Source organism: Pollicipes pollicipes, unplaced genomic scaffold, assembly GCF_011947565.3.
Source record: "Pollicipes pollicipes isolate AB1234 unplaced genomic scaffold, Ppol_2.1 Scaffold_4295;HRSCAF=5057_pilon_pilon_pilon, whole genome shotgun sequence".
Lineage (NCBI taxonomy): Eukaryota > Metazoa > Arthropoda > Thecostraca > Pollicipedomorpha > Pollicipedidae > Pollicipes > Pollicipes pollicipes.
In genome coordinates this window covers 24,332,357-24,346,867 of record NW_023596461.1, presented here as the reverse complement: position 1 = coordinate 24,346,867, position 14,511 = coordinate 24,332,357, and the positions used below count along the sequence as shown (strand labels likewise).

At 53.6% G+C, this 14,511-nt stretch overlaps 1 protein-coding gene across 2 annotated transcripts in view; it reads right to left on the bottom strand.

Moving 5' to 3' along the window:
• Window positions 1-13,413, bottom strand: part of LOC119097144 (uncharacterized) — a 35,939-nt gene extending 22,526 nt beyond the window's left edge. The window contains exons 1-3 of one of the 2 annotated variants that reach the window (XM_037220204.1): window positions 13,169-13,413; window positions 12,537-12,802; window positions 880-1,074 (exon numbers count right to left, since the gene is read on the bottom strand). The gene's annotated coding sequence lies outside the window, so the exon portion shown is untranslated. The remainder of the gene's footprint in view (window positions 1-879; window positions 1,075-12,536; window positions 12,803-13,168) is intronic. The other variant, XM_037220203.1, reaches the window with a different exon arrangement.
• Between the last annotated feature and the right edge of the window lie 1,098 nt (window positions 13,414-14,511).

Genomic DNA, 14,511 nt, shown 5'->3' with positions numbered 1-14,511 from the left:
GGTCATTTTGAGGCTACTTACGGCTTGGATACAAGGAGGGGATCCAGCGGGGACGTGATAAAACTCTGGCAACAATTCAGACGATGCAATTTGCTGAAAATGCAATCGTCGGTACGGTGCAGTGCTATGGTTTGCGTCATGTCATTTGAGGGAAGTGAGTGCATATACCCTTCAAAACACGCACCATGCAGCAATTTAAATGGTCGTAACACGGCCCACCATTCGCCGGTAACTATCTTTCGGGCAGACCCATCACACGCCGATAACTATCTATCGGGCGCTGCGTAAGTGGCCGCTAACTTGCTCCCCCGCCCCCTTCCCCGGCGCCCCCTGTTGAGCGTCGGGCGAAGCCTGACGGAGCCAGGCGGTGTAACGCCGTCTCAGCCAACAACGTGTCGCAGCTGTTTGCTTCCGTGCACCGAATTCGCACCGGGTGCGGAGGGCGGAACGCGGGGGCGGTTGGGGGTCATGTGGGCTGGAGGGGAGGGGGTGCGACCTGAGCTGCGTCAGCAAGCCGCCCGGCCGGCTCTCCGTGTGTATGAGTGTGTGCTTGTTCTGAGCATACCGCAGCCGCGGTCGGCCACAATGGACGACTGCTGCCGCGTAGGCGTTTCGGCGAATAACAACCAGGCGCGGACGCACGTAATGTGTACTGTTCATTGTTACGCACTGCTGCCGCGGGGTGCGGACGGCGCTGTCGATGCTCATTAAAAAACATTGTCTGGAAGCTTTAATTGCATTCCGACCCCCGAATTTCTGACCATTTCTAATTAATATCAGCAGCATCTTGAGCAGCTCAATCTACTAGCCTGTTCAGAAGCCCACCAGGCTACAGTGGATGAACACATCTATATGCTTACGAGGCTGTCGCGTACTGACCTGTCCTGGGCTCCATCGGGCCGTAGACGAACGACGTAGCCTTGCAGGGCGACGTTGTCTGCACTGGCAGCGTGGCCCTGACCGACGTGGCCCGGGGTGCCGCGGTTCAGGCCGAGCTTCCTCAGGTCACCGGTAGAGCGCGACACAGATATGCGTCGCACGCGCAGCGAAGGGTTCATGGCTGTTGTTGCGCCCCTGCACGGCAGACAGAGAGTTGGTGAGCAGAACAGCGCTGGCCGACGCAGCGCCACTGCCGCAGGACCACCGCCACCGCCGCAGGACCACCGCCACCGCCACGCGCCACCGCCGCAGGACCACCGCCACCGCCGCAGGACCACGCCGGCTGGCGATGATTCAGCCACGCCGGCAGCCCGCGCCGGCGTCCGATGCCCGCCCCACGACCGAAGGCATGGCTGTTCTGGCCTCGTCGACCGACCCCACCCGCCGCTGGCTTGACCCATCGGCGTCGCCGGACTCGCTGATGAGCCACTGTAAAACAGGTCACGGCTGGCCAAATTGGACCGCAATCAGCCGCGCTGGCCGCGTGATGAATCGTCCGGGCCAGACCGCCAGGACCAGATGGCCCTCGTTTATAGCAGAGCTTTCACCTCCGATAACTCGCGCTGGGAAGTTGGTCCGCGCCGAGGAGTGCCCGAGGTGTCCCGTCTCCGACCCTGATCCTCCCACTAAGGCACCGTAGCACTTTGCGCACACGACAGCACTGCTATTGCGTGTGTCTGAAGGCGGTCATGTGGTGCGCAGAAAAGGAAGAAACCAATAATCGAAAGAGACGAGTAAGAACGAGCAAATCGTTTGGTTTTAATTAGGCCGGTGTAGAGGGGCCACGTAAAATGTACACAGCAAACTGATCAGCTTTCACCCATAACCCATCTGAGTCTCTAAGGTGAAGAACATTCGCTCATTCCGTTGTCGTATTGCCACATGCACGTGTCGCCGACGGTCTCGCTAGAGGCGTACGCTGCCAGCTGTCTCGCTAGAGGCACGTGCCACCAACGGTCTCGCTAGAGGCGTGTGCCGCCAACGGTCTCGCTAGATGCACGCGTCGCCGGCGGTCTGGCTGGATGCATGTATCCCCGGAGATCTCGCTAGATACACGTGTCGGCGACGGTTTGGCTGGAGGCATGTGTCCCCGACTGTCTCACTAGATACATGTGTCGCCAACGGTCTCGCTGGAGGCGTGCGTTGCCAGCAATCTCGCTAGAGGCGTGTGTTGCTAGCGGTCTCGCTAGAGCCATAAGGCGCCGGCGGTCTCGCTAGAGACGTGTGTAGCCAGCGGTGTCTCCAGAGGCAGGTGTACCCGGTGGTCTCGCTAGAGGCACGTGTACCCGGCGGTCTCCCTAAATACATGTGTCGCCGGCGGTCTCGCTAGATACACGTGTCGCCGACGGTCTCACTAGGGGCACGCGTCGCCGGCGGTCTCGCTAGAGGCACGTGTCGCCGGCGATCTCGCTAGAGGCACGTGTCGCCGACGGTCTCACCTCAGGCACGCGTCGCCGGCGGTCTCGCTACAGACACGTGTCGCCGGCGGTCTCGCTAGATACACGTGTCGCCGACGGTCTCACTACAGGCACGCGTCGCCGGCGGTCTCGCTAGAGGCACGTGTCGCCGGCGGTCTCGCTAGAGGCACGTGTCGCTGGCGGTCTCGCTAGAGGCACGTGCCGTCGGCGCTCTCGCTAGAGGCACGTGTCGCCGACGGTCTTGCTAGAGGCACGTGTCGCCGGCGGTCTCGCTAGAGGCACGTGTCGCCGGCGGTCCCGCTAGAGGCACGTGTCGCCGGCGGTCTCGCTAGAGGCACGTGTCGCCGGCGGTCTCGCTAGAAGCACGTGTCACCGGCGGTCTCGCTAGAGGCACGCGTCGCCGGCGGTCTCGCTAGAGGCACGTGCCGCCGGCGTTCTCCCGCCAACACCCGGCTACATTTGCCGGTGGTGATTGGCCGCATACGGACTCCCATTCCGTGCGGCTGGTCACGACCTCGACAGCCGACCGTCGGTCCAGGGACGGCATGCGCCGTGATTCCCTTCCGCCGGAGCGTCGCCCCCGGCGCGATCGATGCCACCGGCAGCGCGCGTCACTGACACGTCCCCGCCGGCGTGATCCGTGTCGGTGGCGACGCCCATCGAGCGGCGCGCCTCAGCCAGGTCTGCTGCGGTGACGCTCGGGTGTCGCGCTCCGGGACAGGCGCGTTACGGCCGGCCTCGGGTGTCGCTCTGGGACACATCCTGACGATGAGTTCCACTCGAATGTCACGGGTCTGTGGAGGAGTTGGATTTCAGGAGGGGGGGGGGGGGGGGTTGCATGCAGGTGGGACGCTCGGTGCGCGCAGGGGGTCAGTGTGGACACAATTTCTTGCACTCACATTTTTTTTGCATGGCCGTCAATAACTGCATACGCCGATGCTCGAAAGACAAAAAGTTAGAATAATGGAGAACTAAATTCAAACTGGTGGTAATTGCAGCCAATATGGAATTGAATTTCGAAAAATGAACAGTAGCAGCTAAGAAGAGGTAAGATGGACTTCTGAGGAGTGGGTATATCTTGTTCCGTCTTTCTTATCTTTCCCTCACAAGACTGATTCCTTAACCTAGGAGCGAAAATCCCACGAATTCAACCTGAGCTTCCTAATGAACAGGGTGAAATCAGTGAGAATTCCGTTTGGGGGTTGATCTTCTTTTCAAGTTAAAACATGGGCTGTAGTAAATTAATTCCCTCTTGCCAAACGCGCTAGGATTTCCTCCAACGAGGCGCAAGGTAGGGAATGCCGGTTCATTGTACGTCAGCTTAAAATGTCGCATGTTTGACTCTCCCCGCAATAATTTCTAAGCAGTGGGTCGTCTGAGAGGACCTTAAAAGCAGTGAGGCGTCTGAGAGGACCTCAAAAGCCTTCAGCGGATCGGGGTTATCCTCAAACACTGATCTGAAGCATTTTTAACGTGTTGGTTTGGGTAGAGGTCTAACATCCAAATAATATTTAAAAGAGAAAAAGCGGACACTTCTGTGCAAAATAACCGTCGGCAATATCGAACTTTTGGGAGATGGGGCTCGGGATCATTAACAACATTTTGGATATCAGCTTGGGCTTGGCTACGATAATTTTGACCGTGAAGAACTCTAACGAATAGCTTGGAGATGTTCGACACGGTTATTACTTTTATGCACCTTTAAACACGTCCTCACAATGCGTCGATTTCTTCTCGCCGCGTTGTAAGCACGTACCGACTGTCTGGCATTAATCTCGAAAAGCCATGGCAAAGGGCGCGGGAACTAGGGCGCCAGGAAGAAGGGCGCCAATCTTCCACTTCCACTTGACAGCCAGCTGCTTCCCACCTCCAACTCTCCGAACATTTGATGCGGGCCCTATGGGTGTTTATGGGCGTTTGATATGGACGTTTATTAGAAAAAATGACCATAGATGTATTTAGACTCCTTCCTTAATTGCAAAAGCTTTCATCGACGCAAGCTTTTTGTTGCATGGATGACTTTGAGAAAAAACACGCATACAAACACACAAAATGGTCATAAACGTTCAACAAGAACTCACTGGAAGCTAGATGCTAAAAGCTAAAAGCTGAGTCTAAAAAGCTTAGTATCTAAAAGCTAGATGAATTGAAAAAATTGATATCAAGTGGCTCATTGTTTCAAATTTGGTAGAACTTATTACTTTTGCTCTGAAATGATCTTTGAACATTAAATGAGGTCCATGCATCAGTCTTCAGTCTGGGCTTTGAGAGTGTTAAACGCAGGCGTGCAATTTCCTATCCTGTTGGGGGCTGGAGCTGCTCCCCCATTTTAAGGGCAAAGTATTTCAAATCCAGAGTAAAACCTTTTTTGTATTAGTTTTAGTCACTTTCTGGGTGGGCTTGGCCATTTTCCCGCTCAGCCCTCATTCTCAGCTTATTTTTCGAAGCTTTATCCCTGGTAAAAAATAAGCAAACAAGTTAGGTATGTGACAAGTAACGAAACATAGAGACGACGTCAAACAACAGCGTGTTTTCGTTTTTTCCGGGATCGGGTAGCGCGCACACGAACCTGAACGGTTGGACCAGATCTAGCGTTTTAAGATTTCGTCCGAGTCTTTTGGTTCATTGAATTTGTGGAATCAGCGCTAAGTCGAGCAGTGCTTGTTGTGTTAGACCAAAGCCCACCATCCGATGGAAAACTTTCGGATGAAAAACATAATTTTGTGAAAGGTCAACATCCTGCCATAGTGGGCAGCGTCCATCATGCCATTTAACGTCACCTAACGTTTAGCGCTGTCGCTGGCGGCGGTCGCAGACCATCTCCTAGTCAGGGGCAAGTAGCGAGATCCTAGAGTCGCTCGAACCCGCCTCACCACGAGCAGGCGAATAGGAACCGAACGCTCGAACCACGTGAACTATCGGGACGGACGGGACGGACGAGCGGATGTTGGAATACAGTGTCTGCCAAGGCCATCAGAGGTCATATTGTCATCAAGCCCGCGTGATCACGAATTTCAGTAGCATCTAAATCACAAATTTTCGAGAATACGCTGCATTAGAGAATTTGGGAACATATTTGCGTGGACATTTCATCAGCCATACGCGGAGCGCAGCAGGCTGCACGGATGAACGCAGACTATGCACATGTGACAGGCCCATTCTTTGTGACGATCCACGACGTATATTCACGCTTGTCCGACACCGTTGTGAGTCTCGGCCACGGGAACGGCAGCATCAGATAGCTTCTAGCGGGGCGACCCTCTTTGTGTATGTATGTTTAAGAAACAGCGTGTATGAAGGTCGAGCTGTCAGAAAAGACCTATATGTCGGCACATCTTGCTGCACCCTTCATGGGTCAATATGTGCAATATCGTCGTCGACGAAAAAAATCAAACAGGGCGAAACATGTGTGAAATCAGGCGATAATTGTTATATACTTCTTTCAGTTCTCGACCGGGAAGGGAAGCCTGACATATCTCTTCCCCAATTTTCTGAAATTTATACCTGGCTTCAGGGCATCGCATCACTTTCTGCCAGTTTTGCAACATTTGTTTCCGGGTGGGTCGTGACCTACCCCAAAATTCGGGAAGACGGCATCGATCAGATTAAATTTCTCTCTCGTCAAAAAAGTCGTCAAATCGACAACACAGTTGACATATTGACAGTTGGGCCATCTCACTTGTTTGTTTCATAAATGTACTCGGCGTTGACGTCAGTGATGTCCAAAATTATAGCATCTCAAGGTGAGGGGCCATGTCATAAAGGTCAAGCCACGTCAAGCGCGTCAAATTGTTCTGTCACATTTTTGGCATGAGCACTTGCAAGAGTGTGTGTTTTTGCCACTCAGCACTTGAGCGTCAGTTTCAGTAGTTCGTGCGATCAAACGCCATTCTTATCGCTGTTATGAGTGTTTTGCTGTCGAGCTCCGACGGCCTTGTCATTAATATTCTAATGCATTATTTAACGCGTCCGTGCAAGCCAAACCTGCAAACAGCGCAGCGCTACTCATAAGCGATGGCTTTTTGGCTGTTGGGTAACTATGGCCACAGATGTACACTGCATTGTCGGGTCGATATGCAGCCTTAAGAAGTTGGGACGGGCAGTTCAAGTGTGACTGGGCGACGTGATGGCGCTCTGGCTCCTCTTCGTCCTTCTCTGGCCGGCTGGGACGGCTGCGAAGGCCGGGCCCACACACCACCAAGTGTCCTCTTCTGTCCGAGCGTTCGCCTTCGATGCGCTTCCGGAGGAACGCAGCGTGATGCCGCCGGGAACCAGGTCCGAGCTGGCTGGCGTCAGCGAGTGCCACTGCCGTGCCGTCTGTCTCTCCGACCCGGACTGCCGCGGCTATGGCTTCAGCGACGTCCTGGCGGTCTGTCGACCGGTCGCCGAGCTGCCGACGCCGGAGAGGATGCAGGCGACCACAGACGTCTGGCGCTGGCACGCACGCACCGGCGTCCGCCGGCTCGGCGAGCCGTGCACGATAGAGGCCGACTGCTCGCTGCTGGTGGCCGGCGCCGGCTGCCAGGACGGTGTCTGCACTTGCCGACCGCCGCTGGAGGCAACAGACGACGGCCGCTGCCGCAAAACGGGCAGCTTCGTCGCCGTGGGCACCGGCCGACTGACATCTGGCGTCCTCTCTGAGGCACCGGCGGAGTCCGAGGAGGTCTGCATCAGCGCCTGCACCGTCGACCTCTCCTGCGTGGCCTTCGACTACGCGGCAGCGGACCAGCGCTGCACGCTCCACTCCGAAGGCGTCACCAGCGACGCGGGCTCGGGACTCGCCGCGCGGTCCTTCGTTTGGCGCTTCTCTCGGCCGGACGGCACGCCGCCGTCCTCTTACCGGCCGGTAGGGGACGAGCACCTGGCGATGCGCCGCGTCACCACGGCCGTGGAGGCGCCGCCGACCTGCTACGCTGACGGCGCTATTGTCGCGCCGCTACCGCTGCCGTTGGCCGTGCAGGAGGTGGCCGCTGCGCTCAACGAGTCGGATGGAAACTTTTTCATCGGCCTCGACGACGAGATGGACGAAGGCCGTTTCGTCGGTAGCGACGGCACGTCGGTGGCGAATCAAGTTCCATGGGGAAAGTCAGAGCCAAACGGCGGAAGAAGTGAGAACTGCGCAGCTGTCTTGAGAGGTGCATACGTCGCCGACGTATGGTGCTCTTCTGCCAGCTCTTGGTCCCATCCCCACATGCTAGCCCTCTGCCAGTTTGTCGGCGACAATCTGGCCATGTCAAAAGTGAGCTGGATGAATCTCCGTGAGACGAATATGCCGCCCAGCCATGGCAACGACGGCGACCCACTGACCTTCGTCCAAGAATCGAACGGTGACCTGCCGGTGTACACCTGGACCGTCGACCTGGGTGGCACCGTCCAGGTGACCAGCGTGCTGTACGTAGCCAGCATAACCTGCTGCCAGGGTCAAGAACCGCAACCGCAACACGGAGATCCGCGTTGGGAGTCAGCCGGAGGTGTTCGATGACCGGCACTCGGCGCGCTGCGTGCTGCTGGAGCGGCCGTTCGTGGGGGCGGGGTTTGCCCGGCTGCTGCGCTGCTCCATGCCGCTGACCGGCCGCTACGTGCGGCTCATCCGCCGAGATGAGGCACTGGACTTCGCCGAGCTAGGTGTCTTCGGGAACCAGCTCCCGCAGCTGTAGTGGATGTCCAGAAGAAGGGAGGGGCGACGAAAACGGCCGGGACGTACGCTCTACACCCTGGATCAGTCCCCACCGACCCAGCTCCAGCATCTGTCGTGGGTGTCTAGACGGAGGAGGAGCGTGGGAAACGGCCGAGGCGAGCGCGCTCACCCTGCGGCAGCTGGCAGTCCGCTGGCCCTTGCCACCATCCGTGTTGACTTTGGGGACAAAGTAGAACTGTGTCCAACCGAAAACAGAGTCATAATTATGCGGAGCGCACCGCCATCGCACACCGACAGGAGCGCTTCAGCACGGGCGGCCTCCCTGGAGCTGTGAAGCTGCGGAGCGCACCGTCATCACCAACCAACAGCAGTGTTTCAGCACGGGCGGCCTCCCTGGAGTTGGGAAGCTGGGGAGCGCACCGTCCTCACCGACCAACAGCAGTGCTTTAGCGCGGGCTACCTGACTGGCATTGTGGAGCTGTGTAGGCTACTTTTGGTAGGTTTTGGCAGCACGTAAAAATGCTCATGTGATAATTTCGCGCAAAGTTGGCTATAGCACCAAGTCATATCATATCAACCTAAGATGCTGCTCTCGTCACAAAATAAATGTACGTAAAGCAGGGCGCAGGCGGGGGGATGGGAGACGGGAAGCAGGCTCCGATCGCCCAAAGGGCCTTTCGGGACCGATGATCAAGGGTCTGATTGGAAGGCTCAGAGGTTCCGAAGGTCGCACGCACAGTGCCGGGGCCCTCGGCTGTTAGTCAAAGGTACCCACAGGCAAATATGAGTATATCACGAACCGCAGGCACAACAAATATCACCGCTCGCCGTAATGTCACACAAATGCAAATCCGGCCCAGCCCATGCTGTGATGAGATACCGTAGCGTCGATTCTCCAGCCGCTGTTTGTAAATGCTCCTTGCCGTGCCAGCGCAATGGATAACATAAACTTTAGCTTTTTATGGAATGGCCAAGTATACGACTTTCTGCTGCCTTCTCCAGTAAAACGCGACTTGCATTTTTCCATAACGCTTTAGTAGGACTTGCAAGGTTTTTTGCGCAACAAACCATCCGTAACCCGTGATTTCTAAGCAAGATGCACGGATGAATATAAATCAACTCCATGTACGAATAGCTATTTCTTGTTTGGCAACCCTACCAGCGATCTTGAATTTCTAAAAAAACACACTATTTTAACGCTTAAAAGCTGCTGCAATTTCGCGTACACACCCACACGAAATACGCTCTTATACGGATTGAAAATCACGAACACGTACATTGAACATGGGTTACAGCGTACTATGCATCGCCGTTAGCATAAATAATTTCGGTTGTTCTCTTCAATTTAGTGGACTGTGTTCTCCTCTTGCTGACCTTAACTGTCACGTCTGCGGAACACCAGCACACAATTTATTGATTGCTTTAAATCAGAAATGCTGACTGTTCACGCTGTTCCATGGATTGTCCCCCAAGCCGTCGATCATCTTGTCAGTTACCCACAGTGCCACTTCATGGGCTCACTTTTCCGGGCAGCATCTGGTCTGGAGACGGAATTGGGAAGCCACTGAGGAAAACTTCAGGAAAGGCAACGTTATTAGCTCGTGATACTTTGTCCTGGTTCTTGGAAGTGTTGGAAATATTTACTAAGTTGACACGTCCGGTACATTTCGGTGGAGCTAAGAGCTACTGCGCAGCCTTGGCAAAAGAACTGACTGACATGTCAGTTTTAGCAGTGAATTGCGATAGAAATAACAACCCCTATCACTTTATTACAACTACAAACGTTTAAGTTTTTGTACCTCCTTTATTTCTGTAGCTGTGTTGCATTTAGCGTATTTCATGCCTTGGTTTATCATTATTTTGGATCTTATGTTTCTTTATTGCACACGTATTTCACGCTCCAACATGCTTCATATCAAGGCCTTTGGCGACATCGTTTTAACACAGCATTACCATAGCAAAACCTAAAAAAGTTGTCTTGAGATGCGCGCAATATGTCTTCTTTCCCCTTTGCGCCCGGAGTTAAGGCACATCTTAACTCTCAAACCCCCGTCAATCACCGAGGAGCAGGCCGCCTTTATCACACCTGGTAAAATAACGAAGCTGCTATTTGACCAATGAACGGGGCAGCGAGATCAGACCGCAAGTAAAATTTGTGAAACCATTCTTAGCAAATTCAGTACCCTTGGTGCCAATATCCTTTGCAACAGAACACATCTGGCACGGTTTTCAAGCCAACATATGTCATATATTTTGCTGACACCTGTGTACTGGTGTGTGAACACCTACCAACCAATTCATGTGACAGCTAGTCCGCTGCCCTCAACTACACAGAACAATGCAATAGGCTGTCGAGTGATGGAATCGGCTAAATTTTCGCTTTGAGAACGATATTTGGTTTCTGCATTAACGTAGATACGCCTACCTTTGCGCCATTTTCATTGCTGTATTCTCATCCGAATCTTGGAGATCAAAACTTGGCACTTCCCCCTCCGCCCACTTGATATGTTTGGTCTAAGGGGTCGTTCATAAATAACGTTACGCATGGAGGGGAGAATGCTTTTTATGGAGCCTGACGGAAGTGTGACCAGGGAGGGAGGAGGAGATGTTGGGCATCGCCACAGTACAATCAGGTACGGTTAAAAAATAATCCTCAAGCCTTTTAAAGCAAATTAAAACTCTCGTCCGTTGTTTGTTTGGCATCTCCAGCTCAATTTGGGGCCAAGCGATCGTATTTTTGTGGGGCGTGGGACGTTACGCTTAATCCAAGCATAACTAGGGAAGAACGTGTTCACCCAGCGTGACCAGAGCGTAACCAGGGATGTATATATGCGAAAAATGGCCAAAAATGTGCAACAAGATTTGTGGACGGCCCCTTCATGTCGGATAGCACGAACTCGGACCAGGCTGGATAGCTTTGGTTAGGGGCACGCAGTACCATCGGTTAGGCATTTCTCACGTGGTGGGTCACGTCAAAGACCGCGCAAATGCCCCCGAAAGCTACCAAAATCTTTGAAAGACTTCAGGACATTTTAATTCTAGTTGCAGAGCTAATATGACATTGGCCACATAGTTATGCAATCGGTACCAAACGGAAGACCGCATTTATCGCTTTACAATTTTTGCATCATGTTAACGGACGTCAGGAGTCGAGGCTACGTAAGGTCAGGCCATCTCACATGATCTGATTGCCCTACTATCCGGTTCGCATGTTATACGTATCAACACTCGCTTTGAAAATGTGTCATTTATATCGTCCTATTTACCGAAAGTAGGCGTAATAAATTACCCTGGCTGAAACGTGTACGTTTACCATACACTTACCTCACACACTTACCACCTTCACCTTTAGTAATAATCGCGTGTGGTTTCACATGGGGTGAGTGACCCTGGCTGGCAAACGGTTGATCCAGTCAAGAAGGCACATATTATAGCTTAATTGACTCGGATTTACTAAACGTAGAGGCAAAAACCGCCGTGCCAGTGCTCACAAATAGTAAAAACTCAAAGAGCTGATCAAACATCGCAATTCCGTTGCTCCAGAATGCGTCAAACCGACGAATTGTTGGTTTCTTAAATTTTGGTAGATCTACGTGTCACGGCTTGGAATTTATTTCCCAAAAGAGGTGACTTGCATTTCTCCTAAGCGGTTGCGGGTTAACGTGTAGCAAGTATAGTTTTGACTTCTTGTGTATAGTAGGCGCTGAGATACATGACATGAGGAGTATAATAAATAAAAAAAACACCAACTTGCATGACGGCATGTGCTTCACACCAAGGGTGCAGGTACTCGAGGGAGGGCGCATGGAAACGTTTTCCCCAATTTGGACGCGTTCCCCTCCAATTATTCCGGTATAAGGCAAACTTTCCACATTTGCCATTTAATGTACTATTTTCAAGTCAGGTTGTCTCCTAAAATTTCAGCTTACATCGACAATCTCAGGGGCCTGGCTACACTCACGACTCCAATCAACACCTGATTGCCCTTTCAACGGTGTGCAGGTGTGCCTCGGGTATGTGTGTAGGTATTCAAGGATTGAACGCAGGCGCCGACAAAACAGACGCGTCGCTGTCCGGGTGAGTCCGGTAAACAGTTGTTGCATAGTGTTGCAACCTGTATCAAAAACACCGCCCGTACCAGTCACACGCCCACCGTCGTCAAAAGCCTCAAACCTCGTTATCAATTTTAAGTAACGCTCCCTTGAAACAAGCTTATCACATGCAAATTTAGAGGTCGATACTCTATCAAAATCCTGGAATGAAAACAACACAGACACGATAAGTTGTGCAGTACTGCTACGGAAGCCTTACCATCATAAAAAGCTCAGCAGCGTCCTTCTGTCCGCAGCAAGAACATTGCCTAAGCTCTGGCATTTTCCCATATAGCCTGTTGTTTGCCGGTTAGACTCCATCAATATGCTCCTTGATCGACAAAACCCCAGTTGTGCAACACCATTTGTGGCAAAAAAACCGTCAAGATCGATGACATCACCAAAGCAGGCTGGCAGTCCAAATGGATACCGTGCGTCGCAGGCATTCACCAAGGAGGCAGCGTGGTTGTCCGCAGACTGGTCCACCGAAGGGGCGTCCTAGGCAACCTGAGACCACCGCTCCCACGTGTCTGAGCGCAATATCCGCCGGTTCGCTGACTCGTCCCTGAACACACGCCGGAAAAGACTGGATGTCACGCGGCGAACTGCGCCCGTCCGTTCCGTTCGTTCTCGGAACGGTCCCTCCTGTCACGTGTGGCGGACCGGCAGTTCCGGTGACCAGTTCCGCCGGCAGTTCCGGTGACCTCAAGAGGCGCCTGGGGGAGACGCTTTCTTGTTTGAATATTTATTAACCTGGGGTCGTCAGGTCCCCGTGTGCGTCTTATTTATATACTCGTGTCGTGAAATGGGTGTGATCGTTGCATATATTTTACGGAATCGTTTCGTCCGTGCATTGTCTTCCTCTTGCGATTGATAAAGCTCATTTTCATCGTGACAACGCCTCAGCAACATGCATGACACTGTGGTGGCAACAACCAGTTTTACTGTAATCCACAGCGGTGCACAATAAATACATAAGTACACTTCAAAACCATGACGCAAAAAAGGCACCAATTCTAACTTGAGTGTTCGGTTCAATTATAATTTAAACCACGAGCGTCAGCGACGTTGCCATCACCCACCTGCACACAGCGGCTCGGTCCGTTGCGCAGCAGCTTTCCGGAAGCTTTAGTGGTGACTTGCTCCGACCACGCGAGCGCCGCTCTGACCTGGGCTTGCCAGGGCTGCCCGGTCACGTGTTGCCGTGACGATGGCAGCGCTGCTCGGCACTGCTCAATCCGGCGCCGGACCAGCCCGTCGTGACCCGTACGGATCGGCACGCTGCCTGCGCCTCCCGGCGCTGGCAGCGCTTGGTGCCGCACGTGCGGCCTGCTCCCAACTGCGGCTCGGCGGCTCGGCGGCGGCGGCGGCGGCGGCGGCGGCTCCCACCGCCTCCGCCCGACCTCCCACCTGGCCGGCGGCGGCCGGCCGTCACCCAATGATGATGGGCTTATAATGGGCGCGGCAGTCCTACAGCCAGGTCGCGGGGCATTGTTTCGACGGAGACCTTCGCCGGCGTTGGCCGGCTCGATTAGTCCGAACCATTCGCCGAACCATCGGGCGGCCGGGGAGTTTCACAACAATGGCACGCTTCCGCAGCGCACTGTCTAGGTTCAGGATACAGCGGTATCCGCTTGGGAAAGGGGCTTCCCGTACTGCCGAGGCGTCCTGGCCGCTGGAGATGCCTGCTGTGAACGAAGATAGATCGGGCCAAAATGAATTTCTCGTCAGGTGCATTTCATCATCTTCCATTGAAATGATATAAGAGAAGTTTTCAACAATGCAACGTGACTTATTATGCATCGCGCACCGATGTTATAGCGTCTCAATAGACAACTCTTATTATCATGCTGTCCCTTGATATGATCAGGTGGTCGAACGCACAACAGGAAACAGAATAAGCATACAACAGTGGTTAAGGGAAGCCAAAGGTACGGGGTTCGATTCCCCACAGTTCCCGTCCTTCCTGCCAGGGTGATTGGCAGGCGTCGCCATATAGCCGAGCTTCCTGGGTGTGATGTAAAACTCGACTGACGACAAATGAGTGGACAGGAAACCCCAGACACTATCTCGCTTCCGCACTTCTGCACTCTCCGGCTGTCTCTTAGTTGTCTCTGTCTCTGTCCGTCTGCACTCTTCTCTCGATCTCGCGATTCTCTCTCTTTCTATCTCTCTCTCTCTTTCTTCGCTCGCTCGCGCTCTCTCTCTCTCTATCTTCTCGCTCCTCGCTTCTTCTCTCTTCCCCCCTCTCGCGAGGAGAGAGCTCTCTCTCTCTCTCTCGCGAGAGCTCTCCTCTTTCGCGCTCTCTTGATTCTTCTCCTTCTCTCTCTCTTCTCTCTCTCTCTCTCTCTCTCTCTTCTCTCTCTCTCTCTCTCTCTCTCTCTCTCTCTCTCTCCCGCTCTTCTCTCTCTCTCTCTCTCTCTTC